We start from the raw sequence: 10615 nt of genomic DNA on the forward strand, positions 1-10615 counted from the left end.
AATCAATCCATCTCTTGTTTGGCCTTCCTCTTTTTCTACTCCCTGCTGTTTTCCCAGCATTATTGTCTTTTCTAGTGAATCATGTCTTCTCATGATGTGTCCAAAATATAACCTCAGTTTCATCATTTTAGCTTCTAGTGACAGTTCTGGTTTAATTTGTTCTAACACCCAATTATTTGTCTTCTTCACAGTCCATGGTATCCGCAAAGCTCTTCTTCAACACCACATTTCAAATGTGCTGATTTTTCTCTTATCCGCTTTTTTCACTGTCCAACTTTCACATCCATACATAGAAATTGGAAATACCATGGTCTGAATGATCCTGATTTTAGTGTTCAGTGATACATCTTTACATTTGAGGACCCTTTCCAGTTCTCTCACAGCTGCCCTCCCCAGTCCTAGCCTTCTGCTGATTTCTTGACTATTGTCTCCATTTTGGTTTATGATTGTGCCAAGATATTGATAATCCTTGACAAGTTCAATGTCCTCATTGTCAACTCTAAAGTTGCATAAATCTGTTGTCATTACTTTAGTCTTTTTGACGTTCAGCTGTAGTTCTGCTTTTGTGCTTTCCTCTTTAACTTTCATCAGCATTCGTTTCAAATCGTTACTGGTTTCTGTTAGTACTATGGTATCATCTGCATATCTTAAATTATTGATATTTCTCCCTCCAATTCTCACACCTCCTTCTTCTTGGTCCAATCCTGCTTTCCGTATGATATGTTCTGCATATATATTAAATAAATAGGGTGATAAAATACACCCTGTCTCACACCCTTTCCGATGGGGAACCAATCGGTTTCTCCATATTCTGTCCCTACTGTAGCCTCTTGTGCACAGTATAGGTTGCGCATCAGGACAATCAGATGCTGTGGCACCCCCATTTCTTTTAAAGCATTCCATAGTTTTTCATGATCTACACAGTCAAAGGCTTTGCTGTAATCTCTAAAGCACAGGGTGATTTTCTTCTGAAATTCCTTGGTCCGTTCCATTATCCAACGTATGTTTGTGATATGATCTCTGGTACCTCTTCCCTTTCTAAATCCAGCTTGGACGTCTGGCATTTCTCGCTCCATATATGGCAAGAGCCTTTGTTGTAGAATCTTAAGCATTACTTTACTTGCATGGGATATTAAGGCAATAGTTCGATAATTACTGAATTCCCTGGGATCCCCTTTCTTTGGAATTGAGATGTATATGGAACGCTTCCAGTCTGTAGGCCATTGTTTAATTTTCCATATTTCTTGACAGATTTTTGTCAAAATTTGGACAGATTCAGTCTCAGTAGCTTGTAGTAACTCTATTGGTATGCCATCTATTCCTGGTGATTTGTTTCTTCCAAGTATTTTAAGAGCAGCTTTCACCTCGCATTCTAAAATTTCTGGTTCTTCATCATATGGTTCCTCCATGAATGAATCTGTCATCCTGGCATCTCTTTTATAGAGTTCTTCAGTGTATTGCTTCCATCTTCCTTTTATTCCATCTCGGTCGTTCTATGGTAATTCTATGCATTTAGGCTCCAATCCTGTCCTGATGCACATCCTATACACTGGACAAGAGGCTACTGTAAGGACAGAATATGGAGAAACCAATTGGTTCCCCATCGGAAAGGGTGCGAGACAGGGGTGTATTTTGTCACCCTATTTATTTAATCTATATGCAGAACATACCATACGGAAAGTGGGATTGGACCAAGATGCAGGTGGTGTGAAAATTGGGGGGAGAAATATCTGACTTACAAAATCTGAACAGGGTGGTTCACGGCAGATGCTGTTGGAGGTCGCTGATTCATAGGGTCGCCATAAGTCATGATCAACTTGAAGGCACATAACAAAAATTCACAGGATTTTCATGGTAAAAGGTATTCAGAGGTAGTTTACCATTTCCTTCCTCTGAGTCTGGATGCATCTTAGCCTGGTGTCTCAGCTTTGACCATTCCGCCTTGGGTGTCCCTGCTAGGAGTCTGGCCTCTTGGTCTAGACTCCTGATGGTATTGCTCTCAGCGTCTTTGATATACTCAAACCCCCTCTCCACGTTAAAGTATGCATTCTAGAGGGATTAGAAAAATAGCCAGAAGGAAAAAGAGTTAAGCACACACCCTTTCGCCTCCACTGCTGTGCTTCTCCTTGGGATGCTATTTTTCTGTGTACAATGAGTTTCAGGACGCATCCAAACATACAAACTCCTCCTTCCCTGCAGCATGAATTGTGTTCCCCAAAATGACCCTTTAAAACAGTGCAAGGGAACCTTTTCCATCCCAAGGGCCATGTTCCTTTCTGGGCAATCTCCTAGGGGCCATGTGCCAGTGGTGGGCAGAGACAGTATCAATAGAGTGGAAGACAACGAATGTTAATTTCACCTTTGTAAAGTAAGCTAGTTTCTACATACATGTCTCTTTCCTCCTTCCAGGCCAATAAAATGCATTATTGGAATTTAAGGACACATTCAGGTTCTGCTTGTAAGCTTCTCATAGGCATCTGGCCACTCGCTGTAAGAACAGGATACTGGACTAAATGGTCTTTAGCTTGATCCAGCTGTGATTTTCTTACGTATTTATTTTAAACCATTCATAAACCGCTTAATATTTCAAAAATCTCTAAGTAGCGTACAGTATAACAAACAAACAATATACAACTAAAAATCAATAGAACAGCAATATAAAAACACATAAAAGCATGTAAAAGCAAAAGCAACAGAAATTCAAAGGGTTCAAACACAAAAAACAGGATACAATCTTACGGGGTCAATGGAAACCTGAGCAAAAAGGTAAGTCTTCACAAGACATCTGAAGCCACTGCATGGCAGAAGGAAGAGCATTCCACAGTACAGGGGCAGAAAAATGCCCATTTTCAGGTCACTGCCCTGTGGCATTCGGTAGGGTGCAGTGCCATGAGTAGGATTAGACCAACGCATGGAGGATAGCCATGCTGGCTACGATCTGCCTCCACAGTCGGAGGCAGCATGCTTCTGAATACCAATTGTTGGAAACTGCAGGAGGGGAGGGTGTTCTTGCGCTCGGGTCGTGCCTTGCAGGCTTCCCATTGGGGCATCTGGCTGGCCACTGTGAGAACAGGATGCTGGACTAGATGGGCTTGATCCAGCAGGCTCTTCTTATGTTCTTCATTTCCCCAGGAGCCAGCAGCCTTTCAGATAACTTGAGCTCAAGTTGTTCCAGGGTTTATATGTTCAACCTGCAGGTGATTGGCAGGCACTGCAGTTCCAGGTGTAAGAGGTCCTTGTGATGTTCCTATATTAATGTATATATGGTAAGTGTTGTTGTTTTAGAAGATACATGGTAAGTGGAGTGAAAGAGGAGGGGGAGTGAATGGGCAGTAGAATGTGAGATGATTGGCTGAGTGTTTAAAATGGCTGAATGTATAAAAGGAAGAGTGAGAGTGGAATCAGGGGGGAGAAGAGAACTGAGTGGGTTGCTTGGTGGGGTTTAGAGAGTTGTTTACCAGGAGGGAGGTGGAGTTCGGATTAGTATTGAGTAAAACCATATGCTTATGTGCCTTAAGAAGAAATCTTGTTAATCTTGTTAGCTTTGTTATCTGTAATAAATACTTAATTTGGTTTACCAAAGGCCTGATCCTTGGCTGGGGTTTCACAGACCAGAAGGGAGGGTAAGGTAATGACCAAGGCTGAAGGGGAACTGTAACAAATGGTGGCAGCGGTGAAGAGAATAACAATACCAGTATTCAGAGTCTCTGGGAATACTAGTATTGGGACGTTACTGGTGGTTGCCTAGCAGGGGGATCTGTTGAGATCTGTGCTAGAGCGGATAGGTAAACCATAAGAGAGTGCGGTCCAGACTGGTGGAGTCCCTGGTGGTGCCTAGAGACAGGCAGTAACCACGAGCAGGTAGGAACCTGACAGGGAGAGCCAGGGAAGGACGCCTCACAGTCCTCCCCTCAACAACCTGGCCGCAACATGTTGCACCATCTGTAGCTTCTGATCAGTCCCAAGGGAAGCCCCACACAGAGCACATTACAGCAGTCCAATCACAAGGTTGCCAATGCTTTCTTTTAACGTTTTAATATATTTTAAAGTCTGTTTTTATGATGTTTTAAAGTGTTTTTAGTGCTTTTGTTTGCCGCCCTGGGTTCCTGCTGGGAGGAAGGGCGGGAGATATATATTTTATTTATTTATGCATTTATTTATTTATTATTTGATTTATATCCCACCCTTCCTCCCAACAGGATATATATATATTTATATATATATAAACGCACGCTATGTTGGCTATGCTATTCCTGTCCAGGAAAGGGTGTAGTTGGCATACCACCCTCAACCGATACTAGCCATTCCGTGCCACAGAGGTCACCTGAGCCTCCAGTGACAAGAGATGGATCTAGGAGCACCCCAAACTATGCAACCATTCCTTCAGAGAGAATGCTACCCCAACTCCAAGAAACATGTTATTATTCCTTGCCTATTGGTTTTTAAGGGTTTTAATTTGGTAGGGTTTAAATTTGTATACTTGTCTTTAATGTTTTTAATTGTTGTAAACCGCGCAGAGGGCTTCAGCTATGAGGCGGTATATAAATGCAATCAATCAATAAATAATCCAGCTGGGCAAAGAAGGGTGCTGAACAGGACCATTGAGAGTTGGCCGGCAGAGGGGAGGGGCATGGTATGGAGACAGTCCCAAGGGCCACATACAGAGGCTTGTAGGGCCATATTTCCCCTTTACCACCTGTCACTCCTCAGTTTCCCCACAGCTACTAAAATATATGCATAGGGCTGCCCTCCACCCCACTCTCCCAAAAAAGTTGAGAAAAGAAGCTGTGTTCAGCGATAGCAATACATTTTGAGCAAGTCCTCGGGGGAAGGGTTAGCAAGCGGTGACTCTGCCGATCCGTTACCATCATCCCAGGCAGCCTGGCTCCAACATGCCAAAACACACGTAGGTGGTTATAGTCAAGCAGAGCACCGTCTTCACTGATGCCGGGAGCGGAGGGAGACGCCTGCCGCTCCGTCTCGGGTGCTGAACCGCACGTATAGTAGGCGTGCCCCGACTGAGCGGATTGGCTGGGAGAGGCCGGAACGTTTGACTCATTTGCATCTGCCTCCTGCATCTGGCAGAAGCATCCTTTCTCAGCACGAGTTGGAGCAACGCAGAAGGGCGTATTCTTCCAAAAGGCAACAAGGATGGTGAGTTAGGCGAGAACCTTTCACGCCTTTATATGCCTCCGTCAGAAAGGATTGTTGTATTTTTAAGCGCTTCCAAGGGAACTGTCTCACTCTCTCTATCCCTCGTAAGTATAATACTGGGCTACTGGAGACTGGAAACGAGTTGATTTTAATGGTCTAGTAGGGTGTCTAAAGACATGTACTTTTAACGGTTGCATAAAAGAGGAAGGTAAAACTTTGTGACTCAGAAGGTTGCTTTAAATGGGGGACAGACAAATTCTTAGAGAATAGGTCTAGTGGCTAACAGCCATGTGGACCCTCCATGGTAGGCAACAGTGTACCTCTGAATCTGTCCTCTGAATTTCCTAGGGGACAGATGAGGCTGTTTCTTTAATGTGGGTTTTCAGCTATTAAAAGCAAAGCCTTGTTTTCCTTTGCATCTGGTTACCTATTTAGATAAATAATACAACAAGAGACCATCTAGTTCCATCCAATCACACAGATCAGGAATTGCGATTGATAGCCTGATTTGTACTTAGATTTAACTTGCATCCTTGGTCAATATTAAGAGACTGCAACCCTCTCTCTTATTTATCCTGCTTTAACTGACTTTTTCTAATGGACTGATAGTAGTATATTAGGTAAGGGAAGTAATGAAAGAACAGAAGTTTAAAAGAAAAAACATTGTGAGCTGTCATGCTAAAGCATCAGCAGGCAGGAAAGAAAACATAATAAAATATTTTCATGGCCATAGGTGAGACTTTTGAAAAGAAGTGGACTAATTAAAAAAAAATTAGCAACAAACAATTTGGCTGCTTTGCACTTGGGACTGAGTATTTCAGTTAAAGGGGATTCCCCATTGTTGCTGAAAATTACAATTAAAAGATTTCAGACAAACACATAACAATACAACACATTCTAAACGTTTTGAGATTCCATAGCCCCCAGCCATGTGCAGAGTGATGCACATGAAAAGTAGTCATGGAATTCTCTGGTTATGCTGCCAGTACCTGACTTAATTGCCCTCAGAAACTGGTCCCCCATGGACATCAAAGTCCACTAGATATTGGGTGCTCTAAGTTAGAATTTGGCTATGAGGTCTTAAAATAACAAATTCAAAAAGCTGTTTACCATGTTTTTTTCTTTTAGCATTGCATTCCAAAGTGGGACAAAGGAAGAAGGGGTTTTTACTTTTTCAAGCAAGCTAGGGAGTACAGTGCAGCCTTCAATGTTTCAGTCACAGCAAAGATAGCACTCCCTTCCCACAAGTTGAAAGCAGAATTTCTCACAGTGCTTTTAGACTATGCTTTTGAGTGTTCCCCAACTAGCAAAGGGGGAATGAAACCCTCATGTCCCCCTTTGTTTTGATCTCTGCCTCATGAGATGATTTTACACTCTCCTTTTCTCAATGCCTTAATCAATTAATTTGCCCCAAGATATTTCTTAACCACCACAAATAGTAACTGACTATTCTTTTAACTGTTTTTCTAAGTACTGTATCTCAAACAGACTGTCTACATCCCATATGCCTCAATCTTAAAACTACCCCTTTCCAATGGGAACTGGGGTTCCTTCACCATATCAACCTTTATTAAAGGTGATGTCACTACGCTTTTACCTGCTATAGGGAAGCTTAAAACACTTCCATGAACGCCTCTGCAATCCCTTCTCCCATCCTCACATCCTCGTGTCCTTTAATCACTTGCTTAGACAGACTAGGCAAACTTTTCTTTGTATTGACAAACTGGGAAAGAAAAAAAACTTGCTTATTGCCCAATTTACTTGAAGAAAAATAGAGGAGGGTGAAACAGCAACTCTTCACTGTATGTTGGTAGCCATCGACATTCTTTAATAACAGACAGAAGTGGCAATCTTTGAAGGATACCATATTGTATCTTGGGCAATGAAGTCCTGAATTTGGAATGCATGCACACAACTAAAACTGGAGGGAGAAAGCACATCAGGTGGTTTGTCCTTCCACTCCTTGGTTACAAGAGCTTGTACCTTCAGCTGGGCACAAAGAAAATATTTAGTATTGCAGGCATCTTTGTCGGTGTCTCTGTAAGTCTTACCCTCATGTCTTTGTCTATCCACTATCTGAATGCACTTTCCCCGTTTCTTACCATGGGTCATCCAATGTCTGTAACCACTGGACTTTATTTGGCTTACTCGCATCTTCCCTTTTCTTAGACTTGGATTTGCTTACAGGATCCTTTGCTGCTTTTGTGTCCAAATCATTTTAGTGTAATGCATATGAATCTGAGAAATTCCTTTCCCTAATTTTGTGCTTAATTCTGATACACGTGGGATCTTCCTCTTTTGGATTTCTCTTGCTGCGGATACGAAACAAAGCACAGTTAGTAGCACCAGCACATAACATTCCAAATACAATTGTGCTTCCATTTCTACCACGGCAGGGAGTTTCACTGGTGAACACCCCGTTTGCAGAGCAATTGCTCTGGGTTCCATTACTGAGCCTATCAGGGACTGCATGCAATAACATATTTGCATCAGTGCCTGAATTTGCACACACAAAGTGTGACAATGAAGAAAGCAGCTCCCTGTTGGAATCAGGGCTTTTCAACTTGTCCATTCGCATGCAGATGGCATCAGAAACCAGTTGCTGTTTTGGAAGCCAAACTGTATTAATGTTCAAAGTACATTCAAATTCCAGATAGACTCTTCCTGAAGCTAGAAGCCCTATACTTTGAGTCTTGTTTTGATCCAAAGGCTGTTTGCCAGCAAGAGATTGTTCATTAGGAAAAGAATGTTCATTAGCAAGAGACTGTGGAGACCCAAGGGAAACATTTAAATCTGTATTTGTTTCCATGGAAGTGGGCACATCTTGTGTTTTCAAGCAAATCTGAAGCATTTAAATGAGGGCCTGCACTTTCAGAAGGCTTTTGGTATGTTCCTCTTTAAGGACATTAATATGACTTTACTCAAAGACTGGAGCCTTCCTGGTTTCAACTGTTTCTGGGAGGGGAATTTCAACTTATTTGGTTAAAGAGAACTTCTCCTTTTGTACCAAAGAGGGCTTTACACTGTGATCCATGACACACTGTTTTAGGAGAGAATCGCCTCCCCCAGTGGCTACAGATTTTGCACTAAAGACCATTGGCTTTTGCAGGCTGGATTTGTCTGAAAAACTCAAGCCTGGTTTTCTGGCCACTGTTCCAGTTGGTGGCCTCCACATTCATTCTGCCCTATAAAGCTGGCGCTAACTTAGAGACAGTTGTGGATGGAGCAGCAGGAACTGGGCAACCCTATGTTCAGTTGTGAACATCTTGTATGGCTCGCCTGTGCTCTTCCCAGTGAAGCTGTATAGTGGCAGTAGGAGCAATGGGTGTGGAAACAGAAGGAGAGGTGGAGGGGGCCATAGCTGGAGCCTGTGTCTGTACTCTCCTGTTTAAAGCATTCAGCAAAACATCAGTGGGTTGCTTGTGATATTGGTCCATATTTTCTCCCAAATTTCTAAGCATGCACCAAAGCTGATTATGGACAGGATCCCCCAAATCCACCAGTTCATTCCTGTCGGGTCTGAGTAGGGCCATTACTTTGGTGGGAGGGAGAAAAGTTGCTGTGATTGCTGCTGGAGTTATTGAACACAGGTCTCCTCTCTCTCTCTCCCCCCTCCCCCCCGTTGAAGCTAAATTAACCTCATTGGAACCAGGGACCAAGAAAGGGCAGCAGTTTCCTCTTCCCTGGGCTCCTGGATTTGAATTGGGTACAAGAGATGAATGAGGCCCTTGACTGGTATATGTAACAGTTTGAATTGGCTCAAGCTTCTTCTTCTGTGTAGTGGCGGCTATTCGTCCCCCTCCAACCTCTCAAAGCTCAGACTTGTCAAATAGCCACACTTGACTCTCGCCAAGTAACAGCTTCAAGATCCATTCTCTCTATTGCTAACTTTGTTTGAGCATTTAACCCCATGTGTACCACTTCCAGAAAGTATCTGTCATAATACTCATATTGGCCATCTTCCTAAAGTCTCACATCGTCTGATAAATGTGCAAGGATTTATTCCGATTCACAAACCTCTGGGCTTTCCCCTACACCTTGACTTTCATCACATATGCCTTTTGCACATTCATCCCAGGCAAAAGAGCCTTAATCACAATTCTCATCCAACCATACACATTCCCTGCATTCACCATTCTGAATGTGGCCTCAATGGAAGCTGCATCTTGCTCAGTGGCACAATCCCTGGCCACCTGCATTAGATCTTGAGCATCTGCAGTGGGATACATTTCATGTGCCCTGGTTAACCAAGTCAATGCTGTGTCCTTATTCAAAGAACCTAAACTATCTGCCACTGCCTTTGCCTGGGGAGGGGACCAACGCACAATCTCTTGGACAATTTTATTATGGACTGGCCCTTGCCATGGTTTCTACCACATTTTTCATTATAATGGGTGCAAGTACTTGTGACTCCTTGCACTCAGGATTTAAAGGAGCAGATGGTACAGCATCCTCTGGGAGGGTGGGAAGAGAAGGGGAAAAGCCCCATTTTTCATCCCCATCGAAACATGCGTGACTGTGGCCAGCAGCCCTTGTTGGATTTGTAGCTTTTTTCCCAGTTCCTTATCTGAGCCCTGCATTCATCATGGCTAATATTCATCTATTGCTCTCGTGCTCTAAGTACCAGGTGTCCAGCAGTTAATTTTGCCCTAGTACACTCATCCTCTTTCTTTTTCAAGTCCTTATGAGCCATCTCAGCCTAGGTTAACGCCTCGTCTCGCTCCCTCTGCACTCCTAACAACTGTGAGAAGTTCAGTTTGAACACTAAAAAGAGATTCATACGCTTATAATGTGCAATCTTGCATTGATATCTGTTGGTCAGTGAAGCATGCTGTGAGACTCACAGACAGGGTTTTTAGCAGAGAGAGTAAAACCTGAAGCAGAAGGGTTAAGCTGGAAGAACAGAGTGCCAGACTGCCAAGGTCAGCAGCTGGCTGGGAAGCCTGATAAGGTGGGATTCTTGCAAAAACTCAGTGTGGGGGAAAAGCTGTCTGTGAAGAGAACTGTGTCTAATGTCTTTGCCTAGTAAAGACTCCTACAAGAAACTTGCCTGGCCTGGCTTATTCCTGTTCTATGCGACTCTTGGATTCCATCCTTGTATGATCTCTATACGCATTGGCTCTGATAAATGTATATTACACAAGAAAAAACAGAGGCAATCTGTTCTTTAATTTTCAAAGTATATCTTCATACCTGGCTTTTATTGGTGAATCTTAGGGTTGCAATAAAAGATCCAACTGTTATTACAATAGATCCAACTTGTCTGAAATCTGCCCACCCCTACAGCCTGTTATGCTCTTGTCTAAAATTGTCCTGTCTGATTAGAGCTTCAATCCTAACAACACTTACCTAGGAGCAAGCCCCACTGAACTCAATAAAACTTACTTATGAGTAGACATGTATACATAGGCTTGTAACTTAAGAGTGGTGTTCTTCTGCCAACACCCAAGCTTCGTGAATT

This window comes from Rhineura floridana, chromosome 2 (genome assembly GCF_030035675.1).
Source record: "Rhineura floridana isolate rRhiFlo1 chromosome 2, rRhiFlo1.hap2, whole genome shotgun sequence".
Lineage (NCBI taxonomy): Eukaryota > Metazoa > Chordata > Lepidosauria > Squamata > Rhineuridae > Rhineura > Rhineura floridana.